The sequence below is a fragment of the Telopea speciosissima genome, chromosome 5 (genome assembly GCF_018873765.1).
Source record: "Telopea speciosissima isolate NSW1024214 ecotype Mountain lineage chromosome 5, Tspe_v1, whole genome shotgun sequence".
NCBI lineage: Eukaryota > Viridiplantae > Streptophyta > Magnoliopsida > Proteales > Proteaceae > Telopea > Telopea speciosissima.
The window spans coordinates 61,478,149-61,499,848 of NC_057920.1; positions in this window are offsets into that span (position 1 = coordinate 61,478,149).

Here is a 21,700-nt window from a genome sequence, read left to right on the forward strand (position 1 = left end):
GTGCTGGCGGTGGAAGAGTGGTGGCGATGATGGTGGTGCTGGCGGAAGAAGAAGAAGAAGAAGAAGCAAAAGGGAGGGTAAAATTGGGAAAGTAGGGGAGGGCAAAATTGAAATATAATTATATTAAGGGCATTTTGGGGTGTTAAAAATCTTGTACAATGCATATCATCACTTAATGGCGTTTTTTAATGGTTAGGGTACGGTTAATAGAATCTTTATAAAATAAGGGAGGAAATTATCATTTTATAAAACTTGGGTACTGGATTAATACTAAGAAAACTTAGAGGAGAGGGAAATGATATTTTCCCTTTATATTTTTTTTCTTTATCTTTGGAAGAAACCGAAAAAAATGACATTTTAAGGATGTACATGGTTTGATATGTTACCTATTATGTACATATAAAAAATGTAGGAGAAATATCATCCCCCTCTCCTTTAAGTTTCCTTAATATCAACCCAATATCTAAGTTTTAAAAAATGATAATGCCCTCCTTTTCTTTTTAAAGATTATATCAACTGTATCCTAATCATTAAAAAATTGCCATTAAGTGATGACATGGCATGTCCAAATTATCTAAAACCCCAAATTACCCTTAATTTAATTTATTTTTATTTTTACCCTCATCAATCCCAAAACCCCTTTTACAGTTTTACCCTTCATTGTTTTTTCATCCCAAATCAAAACCCCTTTTTCATTGCTTTTCCTCCAAAATCAAAACTCATTTTTCATCGTTTTCCTCCAAAATCAAAACCCCTTTTTTCGTTTCTGTATCTTCTTCTTCTTCTTCCTAACAAAAACGAAGATGATGGTGTTGATACAATTATAGAAATTAATAAGATTGTTTGAATTGAACAATCTAAGGAGATGCGTATCCTCAGAAATTGCTCCTTCACCCGTCAGCGATTGATCTACCAGAATTTTTTTCCATTCTTTAGATAAAACGGCCCATCTTCCACTAGAAATGGTTTCGCTACGTCGATGATACCGGAGAGGATTTTTTTTTTTGTTTTTTGCTTTTTTTTTGGGGGGTGGAACAAGAGCAAGAGTAGCAGAACACAGTCAACAGTGGAGGTGGAGAACAACTTCGGTGAATCGGATCGGGATATGTACCTACGAGCATCCTGACGTGCACATAGCCAGTCCAGCCTTCGGAGGGGTTGATACAGAAATGAAAAAAGGGGTTTTGATTACATTTAGATGATGAAAGTAGCAGATGGGTTTCGCAGAAGAGAAGAAGAAGATCGGCGGCGGCAGTGTAGTGGTGCTGGTGCAGGTGCTATGATGGTGGTGGTGCTGGAGCTAGTGCTATGATGGTAGTGGTGTTGGCGCTGGTGCTGGCAGAAGAAGACGATGAAGAAGAGGATCGGTGATGGTGTTCGTCGTTTCGATGTTGCAGGTGTGAGGCGTGCGAGGAAGAAGAAGCAGAAGATTAAGAAACGAAAAAGGGGTTTTGATTTTGGAGGAAAATGATGAAAAAGGAGTTTTGATTTGGGGTGAAAAACGATGAAGGGTAAAACTATAAAAGAGGTTTTGGGATTGATGAGGGTAAAAATGGAAATAAATTAGATTAAGGGTAATTTGGGATTTTAAAAAAATTGAACATGTCACATCATCACTTAATGGCGTTTTTTAACGGTTAGGATATGATTGATATAATCTTTGAAAAATAGAAGAGGACATTATCATTTTTCAAAGCTGGTATTAGATTGATATTAAGGATACTCAGACGGGAAGGCGAAAGGGATGATATTTTCCCAAAAATGTATTTGAAGTTTCTACCCATATAAAGGGTTATAGATGGGGCTGTCAAAGAAATCCACCCCCCCCCCACCCCTCCCTTGTATACAAACTCTGATGCAATTTCTCTTACCTATTGTTTTTGTTTTTTTCGCACAAACACAAAATGTGGGTTCAAGTTGATTGAGACATAGCTTCACTGTGAAGTGTCACTGCATGTGAGGCTGACAAAGCATCTTGTGACTGACTAATGTTCAACATTACTGTAAAAGCATGTGATATGATAAAGTAACTTCCATTACTAAAAAAAGGAAAATAAAACGACTTCTTTATCAAATAAAAAAGGCTTAAAGGTCGCAGCGCTTCAGCGCTGCCATTATAAAACATTGATGGCAGTACTCCATCGATCTCAGTCATTGATTTTCTGACATAAAATCTAAGTCGTTCAATTTTTTAAAGCACAAAACCCCCTCCCCTATACTGTACCCTAATTACAAATTCTTCCCTTTGATTTTGCTTACTTACATTTAGACCCCCTCTAGCGGACGGTGTTAGCCTACTGTTGTTTATTGTATTGAAAAGACTATTAAACATTTTTACTAAAAATATCAGAATTGAAATTACAATGCTATCCTTTTCTTCATCTTCAACCTCAATCACCCATTTCTATCTTTCCTCTTCCACCACCACCACCAGCGCCTCCATCGCCTTTGTTCTCAAATCGATTAAAACACTATAAGATCCAATGACCTGAAAACCCCTCAAGCATATAACTAAAAATTCCTCACCACGGCCGCCCTGCTCACCCTGCTTCGAAGCCTCAGCGACATCGCCGCTCTTCTTTCTACTCTCGCTGTTTGGATTTGAGTCATTCTTTGTTACAGGCATTAATGCTTCACAGCAAACCTGCACCAACCCTCCACCTGCAACCCAGCAATTTGATAGGATTACTCTTCTCCCAGGTCAGCCCTCAAACCCACCCATCTCACACTTCGCAGGCTACATCACCGTCCATCCAGGTTGGGCTTTGTTCTACTAGTTTTTTGAAGCTCAATCTCAACCATCCAAGACGCCTCTCCTTCTCTGGCTTAATGGAGGTAGGCCTTAGCAATCAATCAATCAATCAATCAATCAATCATCTACCCCTATTTCCTCTTATTTTTCTTCTTTCTCCTTCTTCTTTTTTAATTCATTTATTCATCCATTCCTATTTCCTTCTCCTATGTATTACCCTTTTCTTTCATCTGTATTTCCACTTTTATGTATTAGGTCTTGGTTGTTCATCAATAGGATATGGTGTTGCTGTTGAATTGGGCCCTATTTGTGTTAAAAGAAACAGAGTTGGGTTTGAGTTCATTTTGTTCTTGCAGAAGTACAGATTCCCACGTTAGGGTTTCTTCTTCCAAATTTTGTATTTCTTTTATAATGGGGATTTATCAATCTAGAATCTTCAGATTCTTTTCTACAAAGGCGGTGGAGGCGGTGGCGATGGTGGTGGTGGTGGAGGAAGAGGAAAGATAGAAATGGGTGATTGAGGTTGAAGATGAAGAAAAGGATAACATTGTAATTTCATTTATGATGTTTTAGTAAAAGGGTTTAATAGTAGTTTCAATACAATAACCAATAGCAGGCTAACACCATTAGCTAGAGGGGGTCTAAATGTAAGTGCGCAAAATCGAAGAGAGGAATGTGTAATTAGGGCAAACTAGAGGGAAAAGGGTTTTATGCTTTAAAAAATTGAACGGCTCAGATTTTTTATGTCAAAAAATCAATGACTGAGATTGATGGAGCACAGCCATCATTGTTTTATAATGGGCGCTGCTACCGCTGGCCCAATAAAAACTATGATAAAGTAACTTTTACGAAATTCTATTATTTAGTATTGTTTCCCTACAGCATGTGATACTGATAAAGCAACTTCAACTTTACCCAAAACAAAAAAAAAAGAAAAAAAAAAGATAAAGCAACTTTAACGTATAGCTTTTTTTTTATATATTATTTCCCTTCACAAATGGCACTCTCTAATCATCCGGATCCGATCACCTCCGATCAACCCAATCCCTAAGTTTTGAATAATGATAATGTCCTCCTTTACTTTCCTAATATTCTATCAATTTACCCTAATCTTTAAAAAATCCACCATTAAATGATGATGTGGCATGTAAAAATTTCTAAAACTCCAAAATACCCTTAATATGTTTATAAAAAAAAAACCTTTAAAATTCTATTCCCTTTTTGCCCTCCCATACTTTCTCTTTTGCGTCGTCTTCTTCCTCTATGCTTCTTCTTCTTCTCCTTCCACCAGCACCACCATCATCGCCACCACTGTCGCCTCCGATCCTCTTCCACCGCCACCACCACCACGGGGCAAAAGTGGGAAGTTGATATAAGAATTCAGAAAACCTAATCCTAGTTCATATGTATAACAGACAACCTGCTCCCCCTTTCCTTCGTCATTCATTCCTTCATAAAGCCCTAAAACCCTGTGGCGTCTCTTACGAACACAAATCTTGTGTGTGTGTGCTTATGTGTGAGGAAGAAAGTGATGCACCGATGCGGATTATCTTCTAACATCTTTTTTATGAATCGATCCAATACATGTTTTCCTCAAATTTTCCTTTACTTTCTCTGTTCATGTTTATAGGTAATGTTCTGTTTTCAGTAATGTTGATACGCTGGCGATGAGGCGCTGAAGTTGTGGAGCAGAGTGAAGCAGTTGTTGGCGGTGACAGAGAAGAAGGAATTGGTTATATCGTGGTTGGGATACGATGAGAAATTGGTGAAGGGTTTTGGTCGATAGAACTGGAGAAGATGGAAGCTAGAGAGGAAAAAAACCGGGATGGGAAGAGAAAGTGGGAGAAATGATTTCAGTAGAAAAAAAAGAAGAAGAAATAGAATGGAATGTGATAACAGCTGGAAAATAGAAGAAGAATATGGAAAATGGGAGAGGGTTCGGTGGGGTTTAGGTGGGATTTTTTAGAAAAACAGAAAGACAAAATAGAAAAATGAAGGAAAAAGTGGGTCGGTGGTAGTGGAATCAAAATGGGTTTCAAGAAATAGGAAACAGAGATGGGTTGCAGAGGTTTCAGGTTCGACTAGATGGAAATGGGGAATAGGAAGAAGGAATGTAGAATAAAAATGGAATGGATGGAAATGGGTTTCAGTGGGGTTTCTGTTTTCTCCTCATCTTTTTTATGAATCGATTCAATACATGTTTCCCTCAAATTTTCCTTACGCTCCCACCTGCTCCATTTGGGCTCCACATTTTCTTCTTCAATCCCCATGGTTTAAAAGTTAAAAACTTCGAATTGATGCGATTCCTATCAACCTTTGGAATTTGATCCAGAATCGAAATCTGGATTAGTCAGCGTGATTCCAATATGATCAAAGTCGATGAGAAATTGGTCGGAACATGCCTTAACCCTAGTTTCAGCATAAGAATCGATCGAGTTGCTGGCGGAGGAAGAAGAAGACGAAGAAGCAACAGAGGAAGAAGAGGAAATGGGAGAAGACGATGCAAAAGGGTATGTAGGGCAGGCTTGTCAACCGGTACGGTTTCGGTACGGTACCAAAAATAGGTATCCAATACCGATACCGTACCGTACCGTTTAGAAGGTTTACTTTTAATACCGCAACCATACCGTCATGGTACGGTTTTGATACGGTATACAAAACGGTATACTCATGGTACGGTTTCGATATAATATAAAAACGGTACAAAACGGTACAAAAACGGTATGGATTCTATTTTTATCAAAAATGATATAAAAACACTATAAATTCTAATGAAATGGTTTTAAAATCGTTTGTTTTTTAACTGCAGGGGTTCTCAATTGTCAAATAGGATATATTTGCTAAAGTTCCCATCACCATCAGGAGAGATGTCTTTCCAGTTTCAACTCTTGAGTGCATCTACAGGAGCTCTCAATGCCCAGATAGGCTACATCAGCGCTTCCTTCCAACAGTTCTTCTTTGTTGTTTATAACAAAAACAAATAGTCTCCTCCAATTTGCTTTCATGTTATGTATTCATTTTTGGAGTTAAGGAAATACAAATTCAAAAGTGGTTTACTTTTAAGGGAAAAGTGATCCATACCCATTGCACCAGATTGACTTAATGTGCAACAATTGCTTCATATTTCCAAACTTCAAGTAAGCCCCTCTCTTTCTACCAAAAAAAAAAGTAAGCCCCTCTCTCTCTCTAGTTTTCAAAGAAAGCTTTCCACAATACACCAAGGGCTTGAATTTGTTGGAATCCTTATATCCTGGATGGATTAAATTAGACACTAATTAATTGGTTCTAATTGAAGGAGTTAATATTGCTATAAATAGCTACACGCAAGAAGGTGTCTCTGAGGGTAGTTCTCAGATTGAATAGTTGTGTGTACAAGTTAAATGTAGGTGTCACAGTGCTCTTCAGTCCCTGTCCTTCTATTTAATGTATGAACTGTAAACACTGATATCCAGTATATAAAGGTAAGCCAAGCTAAGGCAATAAAGCCTAAATTGATGATGCACTCTTCCTTGTGGTTTTCCACAGAAATACAAATCATTTAGAATGAAGCATGCCATCCTTACTTTAGACCAAAGATTTCAAGAAGGCCACCATCTGCATGGGCCTCAACAAAACCTCTCAGTGGCCTAGTATGTCCATCAGTGCTTCCCTTTTCCAAATACTTTGGGAATATGGGATCAATAACACAAACACTTGCCATTATATTCAATCATCAACTCAAACAACTAAACAAATTGACATAAGAAAAATATTCTCTCTTTCTCTAAAGTCTAAACCACATCAACAACGAAGTTGGAAGTAAAAACAAGTTCTTGCAAAATCATCTGGCCTATGTCCTTGTTATCACGTTTAGGACACCTTTTCATGTGATTATTTAAACCAGTGGTCCCATTTTTTTGGGGGTGAGCCATAAACACCTGCCCACACTTAGTGCATTCTGCTCTAGGCTTTCCATCTAGAAATTTCTGGGGGTCAACCATTTTGAACCAATTACTTGTCCAACAAATTGATGACCTAGCCTTGCCCCTTTTACTTACTTGGGAAATATTGTCAACATTATCATTATTATCATGATTCTCTACTTGTTGACTAATAGAAGGTTCAGAAGATCCCTGTGTCTGTGGTACTGAAGTACTATCAAAGGGATTTGGTACAAAAGTACCCTGATTTGACTCACTCATCTGAGTTGCAACCCGTTTCATTTTAGTGGAGTAAGAAAGAAGTAATATCTAAACGCCTACAAATCCAAATTAATGAATCATGTTAATAGGACTCAATGAAAAACCTCACATCAACAAAATTTGTGGAAAGTGAAATAAATTTACATGCTAAGTATAACAAGAATTGCCAAGTAAATCAAAATAACAACTCAAGAAAGCGTATGTTAATTTCTATCTTTATCAATAAAAATAAAGTTTGAAGGGCTAGAAAAACCATAACTCACTATTTCCAATACCTGGCAACTGGCCAAAGAAGGATTTCAATTCACTCGCGGCAAGGCAGCAAATTTAGGAATTGATGCCCAATCCAATGACATGAACTCATGAAGCATTTCTCAAACAGAGTAGTCCCAAGTATATCTTCACGATGACCCACTCACTTTGCTTCGGCCATGTTATGCATCACCTGCAAAAGCCTTCTGTTAGGTACTCATTCTAAAAGACAAGTGTTTATGTGGTTTTAAAAGAACATCAACCTCATGTCGTCGAAAATATGAAAAGTAAAACCCAACAAAAATTCAGTCTTTATAACAGTAAAATTTAAATCTTAAATGTTAGTCTACAAGGACCGTAATAGACAAGCCGCAAAGGATCCATCAAGAGAATGTTTCACAGGGTTCGAGAAATAGAAGCCATTATCTGTTACAAACTCGGGTGGAACATATCCATCAACAGGATCTATGTGAAATTCCTGCAAAAGAATAAAGTAGAGAAATCATTAAGTGGTGCCTCACCAAAACCAAAACATTGCCCCATTTAGCCCAAAATATTTATTGTAAGCCATTAGCCATGACCAAATAATCCTGACCACTCAAGCAACTGCATTATGTTGGTATTTCAGAAACATTATGAACAGATTTCTGCTGCTTTGGTCATCACATATTGCAATATTCAAGGTTTTATCAGTCTAAAAAGTATAAAAAATAGAGAGAGAGATATAAAGAGAGCAGCATCAGCTTTGAGAAAATATATCGGAAAATAGAAGAAACCACATCACAGAGAACGAAATCGAATCGAGATTTTTCATGCGATTTTCCAGTGATTCACTTATAAAAACACAACTACACTCAAAGGTAACCAAGAAGCGGAGAGATTCATTGTGTACGATAAATCTCCGCCTCATGTTAGGGTTTTCGGTGAACTAAAGAAGACGACCCTTGTGAGTTGTGGTTGAACTTTGAAGAGGTTAAGGTTACTCCGTTACTCCATTACTCCATTGTGAGACTCAAGTCCGAAACTTTGAGAATCGAAGTCTCGAAATGCTCCATTGTTGTGAGACTCAAGGTCTCAAACTCCAAAGTCGCAAGCGGGAGAGGAGTCGAGGACGAGAGGCGGAGAGGCCAAGTCGTTAAGAAATTAGGGATTTAGGTTTAGGGTCTTAGGAGTTAGAAGTTGGTTTTACAAAAATACCCCCAAAAAATGGTACGGTTTCGATATGAATTCGGTATAACGGTATGGTAACGGTACATACCGATGGTATTGTACCCAATACCGATACCGTACCATACCGTGATCAAAACCGTTTGCCTATACCGTACCGTACCATTTTTGAAACGGTGCGGTTTGGTACGGTTTTACACGGGCGGTTTCGATTTCGGTACACGGTTTCGGTTCCAAATTGACACCCTTAATGTAGGGGAGGGCAAAAAAAGAATATAATAATATTAAGGGTATTTTGGGGTTTTAGATATTTTGTACCTGCCACATCATTACTTAATGGTGTTTTTTAAAGGTTAGGGTATGATTGATAGAATCTTGGAATGGTAGGGAAGGGGGGCGTTATCATTATTCAAAACTTAGGGATTGGGTTGATATTATGGATACGTAGAGGGGAGGGGATGATATTTTCCCTAGTTTCTTTGTTAGAACTCACAAAATCGGTGCCAATTATACTTTACTTTATGGTGAGCGGGGGAATCCACTTTATGTGGTGCGATTGGGAATCATATATTTTTTTGTGTTGTGGATGCCATTGCCATATACATTACTTTAATATGATGGGATTTGTTTTTTTGGTAAACAATATGATGGGATTGGAAATGGATTTTGTTACGAGTTTCACGTGGTACTTTACTTGGTGTTATCGTATCTATGACACACTACTATTGTTTGTACCCAAATTCCACAAATTGGGATTCGGTAATATGTGCCATAGGGTCGTGCATTACACGTTATCATCAAGGAGTTACCATTTTAAATTTGATTTAACAAAGTGAAAAGGTCGGACCCACCATGACTATAGATGGTGGGAGGTTACAAACTCCACATGGTCATGGCACAGGAGATTAGTACTTTGGAGTGAAAGTAGCCCCAATACAAGGAAGTAGGTGGAAGTGGTGGTTATGGGAGTTACCAAGCGAATATCTTCTATATAAGACAAAGCCAAGTAAAAGGAGAAGACATCACCCAACGGATCAACAAAACACTCTAGCTTTTATCTTTACATTATCCTTTCCTTTTTATCTTTCAGGATGTAGTATTTCATCCTTCTCTGTAATTTTTGCTGGAGTTGGGTTCTAGCCACCAATGCCTCATTGGCTTGTGTTTCAAGGGACATTCAAATAGGTTTTGCTTGGAGAATAACTCCAACACCCATGTCTTTTGGCCCGTGTTTCAGAAGACAACCACCATCATCGAGTTACGAACTTCATCAGTCCGTGGCTGGCAGAGTTGTGGAAGCTTCATCAAGACTATTTTTGGGAGATGCTTGGGGAACAACTCCAACAATCTTGTCTTTTGGCCCGTGTTTTAGAAGGCGACCATTAACATTAAGTTGCAAGCTCCATCAATCCATGGCTGGCAGAGTTGTGAAGCTTCATCAGATTTGTTTCTGTGAGATTATGCGATTTGGTCATAGAACAGTGGTAGTGTAAATGCCAAGTTGTAAATCTTGTCAATGTCGGGTCTCGTAAGTTGTAATGACTCCAATCGGATATTGACTGCAAGTAAGCAATTTGATCTTCAATTTTCTTCATTTGCTTTGTCTATCGCGATTTGCTTTTTCCCAAAAGACCTTAGAGCTACTTAGGCACGGAAGGATCCCCTTCTCGTCCTGGTTAGAAGTCAGAACAGGCTGTTTCCGGCCTCTTAGAACAGGCTGTTTCGCCAGTTAGAACAGGCCGTTTCGTCTTCGAACAAGCCGTTTAGTCATTTGGAACATGCCATTTCGTCCCGGTCTGAAGTTAGAACGGGCCGTTTCGTCCTGGTTGGAGGCTAAGATAGATCGTTTTCAGTTCCGTTTGGGCCTGCGACAAAGGCTTTGGCACGCCCGCGCTACCTCCACCACGTGCGCTGTGCCCCTGTGTGTAGGTGTTGGATTTTTCACCAACACATTTTGGCACACCCAGTGGGACTCCAAAAAGCAAAATCGTGATGGTTAGAGGAAGAAGAAATGCCGATAAAGGGAATCCTTTCCCAAATCAGGCAGTGAGAATGTGCTCAACCAGGGGCAATTCTCAGTATCAATGAACACTGAGAGGCCATAGCCCATCGACAAGGGGCACGGTTTATGTCCAACAGAATTTGGGTGGTTCGAGGAGGAAGGTATGTCACCAAGCAAGGGGCAAGTCTTTCTATTGATGCTGTGATAATCCATCATGCCTGCGATTAAGGCTGAGATAATCCATTGGCATCGGGTGATCTGTCGTGCTTCACCTACCTTCCTAAATCGAAGTTGGTTCTCACATTCCTGATGTAAGCAGCAGTGGTTTCTCTTTTTGAAATTTTGTTTCGCCAATGATGCCATCAGAGAGTCAAAATAAAGTCAGACCGAAGTTTCCATTGGGTGTGAAATCAAGAGCCAGAGGACCTTCACCTTTTCATGGCACCAAGCCATGGAGTCATGGTCCTTCATTTCCAGTTCTAGCGGTGTAAAATGTGGGCATATCAATTGACTCGGTATTCAGTTTGCAAAAAAAAAAAGAAAAAAGAAAAAAAAAAGAGAGGGCGGTAGAAATTTGCCGCATAGCCACTTTTTCTGCAAGAGAGTAGGCTGTTACCAAAAAAAAAAAAGAGAAAAATGGGAAATCTGAGGTATACTCAGAGCAAGAGGCCGATTTACTAGGCTCAGTGGAGTACGAGACGTGGGTAGTTGAAGATAAATTTGGTTCTCTCTCTTCCTTCCATCATTAGAAAGAGAGTAAGGGACACATGCCCTCCATCAGATTCTCTCTCATCTCCCCATTATCTCTCTCTCCCCTCTCTCCTAAAACTCCCTCTTCCCTAAAATCTCTCCCAACTTTCCTACGTTTCTCTCTCCCTAAATTATCTCTCTAATTCCCTCCACATGCTACCCACTTACTCTTTAACCCCCACCACTATCTCCATTTTTTCTTAACCCACCATAACTACATCCCATTTCCTCAATTCCACTTCCATCTCGTATACTCTCATAACTAGATGCCGATTTGTTCGGCAAAGAAGAGTCCTTAGAGATCGTTGGAAGGTGGCAACCGAATGATTTATTTTCCGTTTCAGTGGATTGGTGCTGGCAGCCACATGATTTCTTGTGGAGATTACCCCTGTTGTTGGATGTGTTCAAGGGGCAAATCCTGCGACTTAGTAACAATGTGCTGATGAAGGAACCCATTCCTAAATCAGGCAAACCAGGGGCAGCAATACCCATTCCTGACAGTGGCATCGTATTTTGGTCAAGAGGCCAAACTGGAGACCGATAAAAATATATCCACAATCCCATTCGAACTCGTGTGGCCTCGTTCAAACGGGATTGTGAGGGGCATTGTTTGTACCCAAATTCCACAAATTGGGATTCGGTTATATGTGCCATAAGACCGTGCATTGCACGCTGTCATCAAGGAGTTACCATTTTAAATTTGATTTAACAAAGTGGAAAGGTGGGACCCGCCATGACTATAGATGGTGGGAGGTTACAAACCCCACATGGCCACATGGCACAGGAGATTAGCACTTTGGAGTGAAAGTGGCCCCAATACAAGGAAGCAGATGGAAGTGGTGGTTATGGGAGTTACCAAGCGAATATTTTCTATATAAGACAAAGCCAAGCAAAAGGAGAAGACATCACCCAACGGATCAACAAAACACTCTAGCTTTTATCTTTACTTTATCCTTTCCTTTTTATCTTTCAGGATGTAGTCTTTCATCCTTCTCTGTAATTTTTGCTGGAGTTGGGTTCCAGCCACCAATGCCTCTTTGGCTTGTGTTTCAAGGGGCATTCATATAGGTCTTGCTTGGAGAATAACTCCAGCACCCATGTCTTTTGGCCCGTGTTTCAGAAGACAACCACCATCATCAAGTTGTGAACTTCATCAGTCCGTGGCTGGCAGAGTTGTGAAAGCTTCATCAAGACCGTTTTTGGGAGATGCTTGGAGAACAACTCCAACAATCTTGTCTTTTGGCCCGTGTTTCAGAAGGCGACCATTAACATTAAGTTGCAAGCTCCATCAATCCATAGCTGGCAGAGTTGTGAAGCTTCATCAGATTCGTTTCTTTGAGATTATGCGATTTGGTCGTAGAACAGTGGCAGTGTAAACGCCAAGTTGTAAATCTTGTCAATGTCGGGTCACGCAAGTTGTAATGACTCCAATCGGATATTGACTGCAAGTAAGCAATCTGATCTTCAATCTTCTTCCTTTGTTTTGTCCATCGCTTTTTGCTTTTACCCAAAAGACCTTAGAGCTACTCAGGCACGGAAGGATCCCCTTCTCGTCCTGGTTAGAAGTCTGAACAGGCCATTTTCGGCCTCTTAGAATAGGCTGTTTTGCCAGTCAGAACAAGCCGTTTCGGCCTGACTGGAAGTTAGAACAGGCCGTTTCGCCTTCGAACAAGCTGTTTAGTCATTTGGAACTGGCCGTTTCATCCCGGTCTGAAGTTAGAACGGGCCGTTTCGTCCTGATTGGAGGCTAAGATAGGCCATTTCCAGTTCCGTTTGGGCCTGCGTCAAGGGCTTTGGCACGCCCGCGCTACCTCCACCATGTGCGCTGTGCCCCTGTGTGTAGGTGTTGGATTTTTCACCAACAACTATATAACTTTTCTTTAAGGGGGGTGGGGGGGACCCGTGAGATTCCTTGTTTTAAATCCCGAAATTTAGACCATGGAAATAGCATCTTTTAACTTAAGTGCCTTTAATTGATGAAGTTGTTGCAAGATTGGAGAATTTATAATTATTTGGGAATTACTAACTTTCCCATTAGAAATCACCAATTACTCTTGAATTTGTTAGCATCCCTTTTCTTTGTGCAGAGTTTATGCTGCTTAATTTCTTCTCGCTTTCTACTGATCGAATTTCCCATCCAAGCAGCAGGTCTTCCTTTATCCTTATTAGTTCCTTATTTTTGAATGAAAACATCAATTACTCTTCTTGAATATATTCATTTAACTGGGAGAACACTATATGTGTGTGTGCGTGCGTGCGCGGGCGTGGTTTCTTCTCGCTTTCTATATGTACTGAATAATTAATTAATTTCCGCTTCAATTCTTGTATACACCGGAATTAAAAATGGCAATGAGAGATGATGCAACAGCAGCAGCAGCTGGTAAAGAGTCGATGATCTCTTCTACCATTCTCAGACGATTACGACGACGAGGAGGTGTTCGTGTTCAGAATGAGGAGTATGAAAATCTTCACCGTATTTTAAGCGAGACAAGAGTGATTCTTATCGATCTAGAAAGGCGGTTGTTGGGGGATCTTATAAATGATGACGAAGCATGGAAGTGGTTGGAAAAGACGACTGAATTACATCACGAAGCAGAGGACGTGTTAGACGAGTTCAGCTGCATCTTCATGACGACAACCAGAAGAAGAAAGCTGCCACTGGTAAGCAGCATTCTTAATTCCTCCTTATTCCGTCATAGCATAAGAATGTCTCGTAAAATAAAGGATTTCCAACATGTGTTAAATAATCTGAAACAAGAAATGAAATTACCCGATGATTCTAGAAGAAGAGTACTGGTAGCAGAGAAGAATAAGCATGAGGAAGAAGAAGAGATGATGATGATGAAACAAATGTAGTAGTATTTGGAAGGGAGGAGGACAAAACAAAGATTGTTAATATGATATTAATGGCGGCGGATCCTCCAATAAAAAACAACGTCATTAATAATCATGATGAACAAATGCTCTGTGTCATTCCTATATTGGGCGAGTGGGTCCTTGGCAAGAAAACACTAGCAAAGCTCATCTTCGATGATGAGTCAATAAGCTCACATTTTGATCTGAGATTTTGGGTTGATAATGTGTCCGATTCGTGGTTTGACGTGAAAAGGATTGTAAAAGAAATAATTGAACAAACACCTCGAAGAAGAAGTAGTACTAGTTGGGGTGATGTTTTAACAACAAATTGGGACAATTTACAGCATATTTTAGAGGAGATTTTGAGTGGGAAAAAGTTTTTACTTGTATCGTGTGAGGTATGTCTCTCTTACTCGCTAGAAGCTAAAGTATTGGATTATATTGGATTACATCCCTCTCAACCACGGTGGAGTCTCCTATTGGGACTCCACCTCTTATCTCCACTCACATAGAATAGTAGAGTGTTTCACTCAAACTCTACCACATGCAACCTGTACACGTTAGGGCTCTCACACATCATCTGTACTCATTATATAAGTCTCATTGAGACTCTTGTAAAGAATGAATTGAAGCAACGAAGTTTATTATGCATTCTGTTATGAATATTGATATGGTATCATCCGTCTGAAGGCTAACGCCTCTCCTTCGTTCCTGGTGTTCTCTGCAATTCACGGCTCTCATCTCTCTCTTTCTACCCTCGACACCTTCATATCATGGACGCTTCCTCCACGGTTACTCCTCTTCCATCAGGAGCGCACCACTTCGTCTCCCTTAAGCTCACTGCCAACAACTACCTCCTCTGGCGTAAGCAGATCACCGCTTATCTCAAAGGCCAAAAGATGTTCTCTTATGTTGATGGATCGTGTGCATGCCCCTCTCCCCCTGCCGATGACTCTTCTTGGCAGCAACAGGACTCAGCCATTGTTAGTCTTCTCTTATCCTCATTATCTGAGAACATTCTCTCTCTGGTTCTCGACAAAGAAACCAGCCATGCAATTTGGGATGCCCTTCAAGATTCCTTTGGATCGGCCTCCTCCACTCGCCTTATGTCTTTGAATATGTCTCTCCAGAATCTTCAACAACAACGAGCCTATTGCATTGTATCTTCAACGCGCCAAACTTCTCGCTGATGAATTGGCTGTTGCAGGCAAACCTCTTACTCCCTTGGATTTCAACATCTATGTGCTTCGGGCTCTTCGCACTGAGTTATAGGATGTAGTTCCTTTTGTACTCGCTCTTCGGGTATCCCCTACCTACTCTGAACTCAGTGGACTATTGCTCAGTCATGAGAGCATTAAGGCATTTCAGAAGTTAAAAATTACAGAAGTCCCTATATCTACTGTTGCACCCTCTGTGAATGCTGGCCATGTTACATCCGATTCGGGTTCTTCAGGTCGTGGTGGTCATGGCCGTGGCAGCTGTGGTGGCCGTGGCCGTGGGGGTAACCTATTTTGCACCCATTGCAAGCGCACCAATCATACTATTGAGCGGTGCTTTTACAGTCACTTACCCCCCCAACCCCAAGCCCATTACTCCACTTACTATCACCCTCCCTCTCCATCCCCTTACCCTAATCCCCCTCTTCTCCCCACCCCGCCTTCCCCTCCATCCATTGCCCTAACCTGGTACCCTGACATGGGTGCTACCCACCACGTTGCCCCTGACCTTCACTCTATGTCCTCCTATGATGGTTATACAGGTACGAATCAGCTTCATGTTGGTAATGGTAAGGGTCTCCCCATATTGCATGTTGGTCACTCCTCTTTGACTTCTATTTCTCCATCTCGCCCTTTATCACTTCATAATATTTTACATGTTCCCTCCATTACCAAATCTTTATTATCTGTTCAAAAATTTTGTGTTGACAATCAGGTTTATTTTGAATTTCACCCCTCTCATTTTTTGTCAAGGATCAGGTGTCCAAGGAAATCCTCCTCACCGGACTGAGTAAAGATGGGCTATATACTTTGCAATCCCCCTCCACTTCTTCTTCTCCTGTTGTCTCTGTTGCTGAATGTACGTCCATCGATGGTTGGCATCACCGTCTTGGTCACCCTCATGAGAGTCTTCTTCGTTTTATGCTAAAGGAATTTAATATGCCATGTCTATCTTCCAGTCTACAGTCTGTGTGTACTTCTTGCCAGCTAGGCAAGGCCAGTCGTCTCTCTCTACGTGAAACTCATAGTAAAAGTCTTTTTCCTTTAGATCTTATTCATAGTGATGTATGGGGTCCCTCCCCTCATTTTTCTAAAGATGGTCATAAATATTTTGTTATTTTTGTTGATGATAGTACGAACTACATTTGGTTTTTTCCTTTAGCAAAAAGGTCTGATGTGTTCTCCATTTTTATTTCTTTCCAAGCTCTTGTTGAGCGCCAGTTTTCCCGTAAAATTAAGGCTATTCAGACTGACTGGGGTGGTGAATTTCGCACTCTCCCTGCTTTCTTTACCAAATGCGGCATTTCTCATCGTTTATCATGCCCCCATACCCATGAGCAATAGGGGTTCGTTGAACGCCGCCATCGACACATTGTTGAGACTGGACTTACCCTTCTTGCCCATGCCTCTGTTCCCTTTCATTACTGGCATTTTGCTTTTGATACGGCAGTTTACTTAATCAACCGCATGCCTTCCCGCACCTCCAATCGCATCTCTCCCTTCCAACTCATCACACACAATCGCCCTGACTACACCTTTTTGCGTGTCTTTGGTTGCCTGTGTTTCCCTTGGCTCTGGCCCTACAATAATCATAAGATGGATTTTCGTTCCAAACCTTGTGTGTTCCTTGGTTATAGTCCCTCTCACACTGGTTACAGGTGTCTAGACCTCTCCACCAATCGCATGTGTATAGCTCGTCATGTTCGGTTCGATGAGACGGTGTTCCCCTTTCGGACCACTCTACCTAGTCCCACCTCCCCTCCCCCCCACCTTCGGTTCCTTGGGGTGTTCTTCCCACTCGGGTTCCCCTTCCTTTACCGACATCTTCTATTCGCCAGTTAGATGTTCACAACGCTTTTCTTCATGGCATTCTTTCAGAGGCGGTTTATATGATTCAGCCCCCAGGTTTTGAGGACTCCACTAAATCAGATCATGTGTGTAAGTTACATCGGTCCTTGTATGGCCTCAAACAGGCCCCCCGGGCATGGTTCCATCGCCTTACCTGCTTTCTAATACAACTGGGGTTTCAGGCTTCACGTACAGATCCTTCATTATTTATTTTTTGCAAGGGCTCTCTACTCATCTATGTTTTAATTTATGTGGACGACATCATTGTCATTAGCAACAGCCCCACCCAGATCACCACCCTGCTCTCCAAGCTGGCTGTGGAATTTTCTATTAAAGATCTTGGCCCTCTTCACTTCTTCTTGGGTATTGAGGTTCTCACTCACCCAAAGGCCGCTCTTCTCTGTCAGGGTCGTTATATTAATGATCTTCTGAATCACGCTGGCATGCATGACTGCAAACCCATCTCTACACCGATGGCTACTTCTCCCCCATCTGAACCAAGGGGTGCTCTATTGGCTGATCCCACTACGTATCGTTCTCTGGTTGGTGCACTTCAATATGTGACCCTCACCCGTCCTGACCTTGCCTTTTCCGTCAATCGGGTCTGCCAATTTATGCACGCTCCCATTGACTCTCATTGGGCCATGGTGAAGCACACCTTACGCTATTTAAAGGGTACTATAACCCATGGTTTATTACTTCAGCGTTCTTGTACTCATTCTTTGCAGGCATTCTCTGATGCAGACTGGGCTAGTAGTGGCTCTGATCATCGCTGTACTGGTGCTTATGCCATATTTTTGGGTCCTAATTTGATTTCATGGAATTCTCGCAAGCAGAAAATAGTGGCTCATAGCTCTACCGAATCTGAATATAAGGCATTGGCTGATGCCTCGGCTGAATTGATTTGGTTGGAGGCGCTCTTCAAAGAAATTGGTTTTCCTCTCAAAGGTCCTCCTGTTCTTTGGTGTGACAACATTGGGGCGACATATCTGTCCGCCAATCCGGTCTTCCATGCTCGCACCAAGCACATTGAGATCGACTTCCATTTTGTTCGTGAACGTGTCGCCAATCGCCAGCTCTCTGTTCAGTTTATCTCCACTGACGATCAGATTGCTAATGCTCTCACCAAGGGTCTCCCCACAGTCCGGTTTAAATTCCTTCATGACAAGCTGAAGGTTCACCCAGCTGACCCTCCACCTTGAGGGGGTGTATTGGATTATATTGGATTACATCCCTCTCAACCACGGTGGAGTCTCCTATTGGGACTCCACCTCTTATCTCCACTCACATAGAATAATAGAGTGTTTCACTCAAACTCTACCACATGCAACCTATACACGATAGGGCTCTCACACAGCATCTGTACTCATTATATAAGTCTCATTGAGACTCTTGTAAAGAATGAATTGAAGCAATAAAGTTTATTATGCATTCTGTTATGAATATTGATATAAAGAAAGATGGGATAATTTAACAACTTTGTTAAGAGTTGGCTCCTGAAAGAATTTGAAGTTGTGTGAAATTCACCGTGATTCATATGGTGAGAATGGAGTTGTATTTATAGTGATCAATAGGGTAAGAGCCCAGTTACAGTAAAATACTTTACATGATAAGAGGATAATGGCTAGCTCTACACGGTTACAGTTGAAGAGATAACATGGGAAACAAGAGTTTGTGATGGACTAGACGACTAGATAAACATAAGTGTTAGGATTGATCTTGGTTAACCGCGTGTATCTTATCATCCCCCTTCAAACTGATGGGGGGAACCCACAACAGTTTGCCCCTGTGATGGCTGAACTGTGAATGAGGAAGCGCCTTGGTGAATATATCCGCGAGTTGTTCATTGGACCGAACAAAGGTAACACGAACTTTGTTGTTGAGTACCAAGTCACGAACAAAGTGATAATCGACTTCAATGTGCTTAGTCCGAGCATGAAGTACTGGATTCGCAGCCATATATGTAGCGGAGATATTGTCACATGAAATGACCATTGGTCGTGTAACGGAGATAGATAGATAAGCCAACAAATAAGAGAGCCATAGCATTTCAGAGACTGTGACTGCCAGGGCCTTATATTCAGCCTCCGAACTGGAGCGAGACACAGTTGGTTGTTTCTTGGAACCCCAAAAGATGAGATTGGGACCAAGAAATGTGCAAAACCCAGTGGTGGATCGTCGTGTGTCCGGACACCCAGCCCAGTCTGCGTCCGAGTAAGCCAAAACTACTTGTAATGAACCTGGCTTTAATGTGATTCCAGCTCCAATCGTAGCTTTAATGTAGCGTAAAATACGCTTGGCAGCCTGTAGGTGATTGATGGTGGGAGCATGCATGTGCTGACAAACTTGATTGATTGTATAGGAAATGTCAGGACGAGTCATGGTCAGCTATGGAAGGGCCCCAACAAGCTGACGATACTCATGAGGATCAGGTAATAATGCACCCGAGGTGGAAGATAACTTTGAACCAGATGCCACCGGGGTGGAGCAGGGTTTGCAACCAGCCATCCTTGTTCGATCTAAAATATTAAGGGCATACTTGGTCTAGGAAAGAAACAGCTTGGCATCCTTTCGAGTAACCTCAATGCCTAAAAAGTAATGGAGATCGCCCAAATCAGTCATGGAGGAGAGGACCATTATTCCTAGTGAGGATGATGTCATCCACGTATAATAGTAAAATTAGTGTGCCTTTGGGTGACTTATAAGTGAACATTGATGCATCAATGACACTCTAGGTGAAGCCAGTTTGGAGAAGATGAGTACTGAAGCGGTGGAACCATGATCGTGGGGCCTGACGAAGCCCATAAATGGCCTTGTTTAGGCGGCACACATGTTGTGGATGTTGGGAATCTTCATAGCCAGGGGGCTGCTTCATAAAAACCTCTTCCATTAATGCTCCATGCAAGAAGTCATTTTTGACATCTAGTTGTCGTATAGGCCAAGATTTAGAGATGGCGATAGTGAGAACCATTCTGACCGTGGCAGGTTTTACAACAGGGCTGAAAGTGTCAGTAAAATCAATTCCAGGTTGTTGATGAAAACCTTGTGCAACAAGTCTAGCCTTATACCGTTGGATAGAACCATCGCTCTTAGTCTTGATTTTGTAAACCCATTTGCAGCCTACAATATTCATGCCAGGGGTTGGAGGAACCAATCTCCATGTCTTATTTGATATAAGAGCCTTGTATTCATCAGCCATTGCATTGACCCAATGTGGATGGCGGCTTGCTTGTCGATAAGTGGTGGGTTCTAAAAGAGAAAGGGCAATGATGGCCGTATAGGCTTGAGGTATTGGATGACGAGTGGTGAACAGGGATAAGGGTTGTCGAATGCGCCAGTTACCTATTTGAGATCGGGTAACCATAGGGTGTGAGCTGGGCTGTGGAGGTGGAGGCGGGTATGGTGGAGGTGGGGGTGGTGGTGATGGTTGGGTAGGCATGGAAGGTGGAAGTGGAGGTGGTGACGGTGATGAAAGAGAAGGAGATGGTGATGTCATGGATGGGTATGGTGATGTGGTAGTAGGAGAAGTGGCAGGTATAGAGGAGGTGAGTGGTGTTATGAGGGAGGGTATTATGGAGGGGGAGAGAGATAATGGGAGTTCCACAAGTGAAGGATTGGATTGGGGTAGCTGGCCCACCGGACCATCACTTTCAAAGGGAAAGCATTATTCATAAAAAATAACATGTCTGGATATGTAAATTTTACCACTTGATCGATGCAAGCATCTGTAGCCCTTGTGCTAGGGACTGTACCCAAGGAAAACGCATGATAGGGACTTGGGGGAGAGCTTGTTAGCCCTATATGGCCCAAGATATGGGAAGCAACGACAACCAAAAACTCGCATAAAATGGTAATCCGGCTTGCACCCATATAAGATCTCATGTGGAGATCGATTCTGTAAAACAGGTGTTGGCAACCTATTGATAATGTACACAATAGTATTGAAGGCCTCCAGCCAATATTGTTGAGCTAAGTGTGCCTGAAACAGCATGGACAGCCCCAATTCAGTAATATGGCGATGTTTTTGCTTTGCCAGCCCATTCTGTTGTTGAGTATGGGGGCATGAAATGCGAGAAACAATGCCAGAAGAGTTAAGGAATTCTTTGAAAGGTCCTTTGGTGAGTTCAAGAGCCCCATTACTTTGAAAGTACTGCACACGATGAGAGAAAATATTTTCTGCCAAGGATTTAAAATGTCTAAAACATGCCAGAGCATCAGATTTCACATGCAATGGATATAACCATGTGTAACGAGTGAATTCATCAATAAAAATAATGTAATACTTAAAACCAGAAACATACATTGTTGGGGAAGGCCCCTAGACATCACAATGAATAACCTTGAAAGGGGTAGTACAAGGAGTAACAGAATGAGAAAATGGTAGCCTATGATGCTTTCCTTGTTGACATGAGTGACAAACTTTCTCTAAGTGCTTGAAGCTAGAGAAAGAGAGCTTATGAGAGCGACGAAGAACTAAAACTGAGGTGTGCCCTAGACGCTGGTGCCACGTAGAAGCAGGACACGTGTGCTTAAGAATGCAGGTAATGATGCATTGGACAATGGGAAACTATACAAGTCACCCGTGAGTGGACCTGTCAACAGTATCTGACCTGTGCAAAGATCCTTGATAGAAAAACCACAGGGAAAAAATTCAACAGAGCAAGCATTGTCACGG